This window comes from Lithobates pipiens, unplaced genomic scaffold (genome assembly GCF_037356315.1).
Source record: "Lithobates pipiens isolate NorthernLeopardFrog02 unplaced genomic scaffold, aLitPip1_a1.2 Scaffold_1, whole genome shotgun sequence".
Lineage (NCBI taxonomy): Eukaryota > Metazoa > Chordata > Amphibia > Anura > Ranidae > Lithobates > Lithobates pipiens.
In genome coordinates this window covers 10,381,312-10,387,311 of record NW_027507685.1, presented here as the reverse complement: position 1 = coordinate 10,387,311, position 6,000 = coordinate 10,381,312, and positions in this window count along the sequence as shown.

Genomic DNA, 6,000 nt, shown 5'->3' with positions numbered 1-6,000 from the left:
TAAAATGTATGTCATTTTATTGCAACACATTCTAACACAGTGCCCATATGGTACTATAGATTGGAGATTGGGTGTTATAACAATGCAAAGGCGTAAAGTCAACTTCCAGATTTTTAGCACAAGTTGCCTACAAGCTACTAAGTGTACCATTGGTTTTCACTGTTTTGAAAAACGAAAAAAGTATAAATATTTCTTAACTGAACATAGTTTTGGCCTGTAGATATAGGAGAATATTTGTAAGTTATGATGTGCCTGAAAATAATTTAAGTGTATTTTTAGTAAAAAAAAAAAAAAATAGGCTTGAATTAACTCTAAACAAAAAATACACATTTTTGATCCATTAAAGTCTATGTAACCAAAAACCAGAGAAAAGTCTCTGGCCCTTTCCATAAAATCCACAGATTTTAACATGACCCATCCATAGGAAACCAAGTTAAATTGACTGTAGTGTGTTTCTGCAAAACTGAAAATGCACTAAAAAATGCATAGGTGTGAACCAGGTCTAAACACTTACATGGTACCTCTCATCAAGTGCTGCCCCAGCTGAAGCACTGCCCCCTCTATTTCCTGGTGCAACTGGAGACACAGGCAGCAGCAGGAGCCATTGGTGAGGGAGCATGGGCATGGCTTACCAGCACTATGTTTATGGATGGACAAAGCCCAGCACAGGAGCATGTCTGCACTTGTTACCCCTTTAAAAAAGGCTTGCCATGGGGGCACCTGCAGGAAGGAGAATTGGAGAACAGACAGAGGTACGAGACAGCCCCGTGCAATACTCTTGTACAAAGCATGTAAGTATAACGTTTTGTTTTTAAAGCAAAACTATTTAGCGTTTAGTGTCATTTTAATGTATCTAAGGCTAGAGTAGCCCTGGTTCTGGTAACAGCTTGTTTTGGAATCTGGAGGCTAAGATGTCCACATCTGGAATCCCCCCTTTTAGGCATATGAAATTGACCTTCAAAGACCGGGTCCCTTTTAATAGGGGTTCCATTCCTTTGGACCTGTAAAGCACCCCTCAGGACAACTTTAGGAAAGGTAGCAAGACCAAAGAGACTCCTGGTTCCTAGGGTCCAGCCCTCAAAGAGAAGCGTTACAGGCAGAACATGGTTCTTCTATGCGAGGCCTGGGTACGATCCAGTTGCTGCAGTGGCGTGATAGATCCGGTTGTGGAGGTTTTTTAAATCCAGCACAGAGCACATCTTCACTTGTGACCAATACCTTAGACACTGGTGAAAAAACTGATGTGCTCCTGGAAGGTGGAGGGGTTATATAGGGAGTGAACTTCCTTGATTGGGTATACCAGTGTCAACACCTGAAGGTGGCCCATAACCCATTAAGTAATTACTTAAGGCCCTGTGTCCCATGATGTACGATAAAGATAGATGCTTCAAGTTTTCCTTTTAGTTTAATACTGGTTTCAGTGGTATGTTCTGTTGTATTTTACACACCTGAGGAATCTGTTAGTACAGAAACTTGGGAACCACTCCTCCTGACTTGTTTTTGAAACAGGCTCTGCGGCTTTCTTATTTGTCATTCTTTCACTAAATGGGGAGGGGGTCATAGGCCTGGAACAAATATAATATAAATATATTAAACTATGGCAGGACTGAGCACAGCAAGAAACAAGGCCGTTATACTGCACCAGCAAGGTCTCTCACAGGCAAAGATTTCAAAGCAGACTGGAGTATCAAGATGTGCTGTTCAAGATCTTTTGAATAAACACAAACAAACAGGCAATGCTGATGACTGCAGCTGTCGGTCAAGGAAGCTTAGCAGAAGATAAGACATCATGCTTATTTCCCTTCAACCATTAGAAGATGTCCAACTGTGCCATCAGCACAGAATGGGCAGAAACCAGTGACAACCAGGTACACCTATCTACTACCCAGAAGTGATCTTCATGGAGTAATTGCAGGCCAAAATCCATACCGTCGATGTGGAAATAAGGCTAAACCACTTAAGTACACATGAAAACATGGGAACTCGGGTGCAGAAAAGTGGCAGCAGGTGCTCTGGACTGAGGAGTCAAAATTTGAATAGTTGCTTGTAGCAGGAAGCAGTTTGTTTGCTGGAGAGAGGTACAATAATGAGTGTCTGCAGGCAGCAGTGAAGCATGGTGGAGGTTACTTGTAATTTTGGGGCTGCATTTCTACAAATGGAGTTTGAGATTTGGTCAGGATGAATAGTGTCCTCAATGTTGAGAAATACAGGCAGCTACGTATTCATCATGCCATATCATCAGGGAGGCATGCAATTGACCCCAAATTTACTCTGCAGTAGGATAACAACCCCACACATCCAGCCAATGTCATTAAGAACTATGTTCAGTGTAAATAAGAACTAGAAAAGCTACAGTTTCTGGGGAAATTGTGTGAAGTGTTCTTGCCTCCACCTACCGGAGTGGGCGGAGTGGCTTGAGTAACTGTGAAAAGTGTTAAAGCTTAATATTTTAAAAAGTATTTTGGCTGATCATGTTGTGGTCATAATTTTTTGGCTGATTATGGGGTGGACATAATGTTTTGGCTGATAATGGGGTGGTCATAATGTTTTGGTTGATCATGGAGGGGTGTCAATGTTCTGGCTGATCGTGGGGGGGGGTCATAATGTTTTGGCAGATCATTGGGGGGGGGTCATAATGATTTGGCTAATCATGTTGTGGACATAATGCTTTGGCTGATCATGGGGGGGGGTTGTCAGCTTTTGTCACCTCCCACCCTAGTTTTGAACATTTTGCCATTCATTCCTATGGGACAAATTTCGCCCCAAAAATGACAATATTATGTGAACAATTCGGCAAAACTTTCCACAAAGTCTATGTAGTGAAAAAGCTGTGGGAGGAGTTAGGGTGGTAAATTTGGCAATAATATATATGTGGGAAAACAGCAAGTGCTCTTGCTATGCAAGAACACTAAACAAGGAGTCCTGGAAGTAATGGTTTGGGGCCTAAAACTATCCCATAGTTTGTAGCCGAGATAACTTTTTCACAAACCAAGCAATATACGCCTATTGTGATTTTTTTTTTTTTTTTTAACAAAAATATGTAGAAGAATATACATTGGCCTAAACTGACAAATACATTCTTTTTTTTTATATTTTTTTGGAAATATATTATAGCAGAAAGTAAAAAAAAATTGGTCATTTTTGTTTATAGCACAAAAAATAAAAACTGCAGAGGCGATCAAATACCACCAAAAGACAGCTCTATTTGTGGGTAAAAAAAAGTATGTCAATTTTGTTTGGGTACAGCATCGCATGACCACCCAATTGTCAGTTAAAGCAACGCAATGCCGCATTGCAAAAAAAAAAAAAAAAAAAATAGCCAGGTCAAGGCAAATCCTTCTGGGGCTGAAGTAGTTAACTGGCAGCCTAACTTCACCGACTTGATGGTGAGCGGTTCTAAAGGGACTGAAACCATCCAGCAGCAGGTTGTCCAGATGAAGGCAAAAGGGATGACCCTTTCAGCCATAGCAAGCAAAGTTTTGCTCCAATTCTGCAATTTCTAGAACATTGTATGTTGTCACAAACTCAATCATGTTCCCCAAGAAGGCTAGACATCTATGAATGAGAAATGCAAGAGAGGACAGAATAATGTGGAGAATCTCAATGGGCAATCGGTTCAACACTGCCGCTGCAATTGCTCGCCAGTTCAGCGCTGAACAGAGTAAGGATCTGCCTTGTCATACAGTGTCTCGCCATAAGAGCATTTGGACTAAGACACCTTTCACACTGGGGCGTTTTTCCGGCACGCTAGCGTTAAAAAAAGCGCCTGTAAAGCGCTTGAAAGAAGCCTCATCTGCAGTCCCAATGTGAAAACCCAAGTGCTTTAAGAGCCCTTTGACAATGTCAGCGCCCGAAAAACGCTCGTAAAGCGCCGCTTAAACTAGCAGCGCTTTACCAGCGTTTTTCGAGCGTTATTGGGGCGTTTTTAACCCCTGCTAGTGGCCAAATAAAGGGTTAAAAGCGCCCACAAAACGCTGCTGCCAATAGCGTTTTTCAGGCGTTTTACAGGGGCTTCCCATTGATTTCAATGGGAAGGGGCGCTTTAGGAGCTGTGTATTTACCGCTCCAAAAGCGCTGCAAAGAAGCTGCTTGCAGGACTTTTTTTGACGCCCTGCCAGCTCAGCGCCTCAGTGTGAAAGCACTCGGGCTTTTACATTGGGATTACAGTTGCAGCTTCTTTCAGGCGCTTTTTTTAACGCTAAAGCGCATGAAAAACGCCCCAGTGTGAAAGGGGTCTAAAAGCTCACTTTGCAGTGACCAAACCTCTCAGCATGTTGTGTGGACAGAGGAGAACTGGTCCAAAGTTCAATTTAGTGATGAATGCAACTTTAAAGAGGAAGTAAACCCTGATGAGTTTACTTCCTCTTTTATTCCCTGCAAAGGCAAAGCATAATGGACTACTATGCATCGCATAGTAGTCCATTATGTGTCACTTACCTGACACAGGAGCCAGCAAAGTCGCCGCTGTCCCCTGTAGTCTGCCGCATTCATCTTCTTGGTGGGGTCTCGCAGCTCCGCCGCAGTCATTCGGCGAAGCCGCGATGACGTCACTCCTGCGCATGCACACAGGAGCCGACACGCACGGCAGCTCCGTCATTGAGAATGCCGCGCTCAGTGCGCCGCTGTCTACGGCGCATGCGCCGTAGACAGCAGTGCCTGTTTTCGGGCAAATATCTCCTAAACCATATAGGTTTAGGAGATATTTCTTGGACCTACAGGTAAGCCTTAATCTAGGCTTACCTGTAGGTCAAAGTGGTTTGTAAGGGTTTACAACCACTTTAATTTATTTGGGTTTGATGGGAAACGTTATGTTAGTCGTCCAACTGTGGAAAGACTGCACCCAAAGTGTGTAAAAAATTCAGTGAAAGGTGGAGGGGGAAGCGTCATGGTTTGTAGGAGGTTTTCTGCAGCAGGAGTTGGGCCTCTTGTACAGCTACATGACAGAGTGAATGCAAATGTTTATCAAAACCTTCGACAACACGCAGTTCATCACCCAATCAGCCAACAATTTTCGTGCTCGACAATGCCCCCCGTCACACAATAAAACTGGTAAAGCAGTTCCTTGAAGGTGAAAACAATGTAATGGCAGCCCAGAGTACTGATCTAAACCCAATAGAAGATCTCTGGAAAATCCTTGGTGACAACGTTTTGGCCAACCTGCTACAGTCACCGAACTGTGGAAGAGACCAGAAAAAGGAGTACAAAATCACACCAGAGCAGTGCGAGAGACTAGCGATGTCTTGTGGCCATTCAAAGCAAGAGCCTGTACACTTCCTACTTATTGTTGTAACCTTCAGAAATTTTAGTTGTAATCTTTCTCTGTGCTACAGTCATTGCTGTTCTCCAATTTTGATCATTGTGTTTTCTACAAAATAAAAGGTTTGTTTGTTGAAGTGTCTTAGTTATTTTGAAAAACATTGTTCTATTAGCATGTTATAGCTACAACAAAATATCCATTGAATGTTGATCAATGAAGATAACATTATTTTTGAAAAAAAAATCAAGTCTTCATAAATTGTTCTCCAGTGTTTGTGAATATATCTACCTATACACACACAGGCCACTTTATTGGACAAGGTACCTAATTGTTGGGTAACACAAATTGCTAATCAGCCAATCACATGGCAACGCAATGCGCTTGTGCATCTAGATGTTGTGAAGATGACTTGAAGTTCAAACCGAACACCAGAATGGGGCAGAAAGGGGGATTTAAGGGTCTTAGAACGTGGGATGGTTGTTGGTGCCAGACGGGCTGGTCTGAGTATTTGAAAAACTGCTGATCTACTGGGATTTTCTCACATAACCATCACTCTAAGCTTTACAAAGAATGGTCAGAAAAAGAGAAAATCTCCAGTGAGCGGCAGTTGTGTGGAAATAAATGCCTTATTGATTGCAGAGGAGAACGGGCAGACTGGTTGGAGATCTTAGAAAGGCAACAGTAACTCAAATAAACACTCGTTACAACCAAGATATGCAGAATACAATCTCTGGATGCCCAAC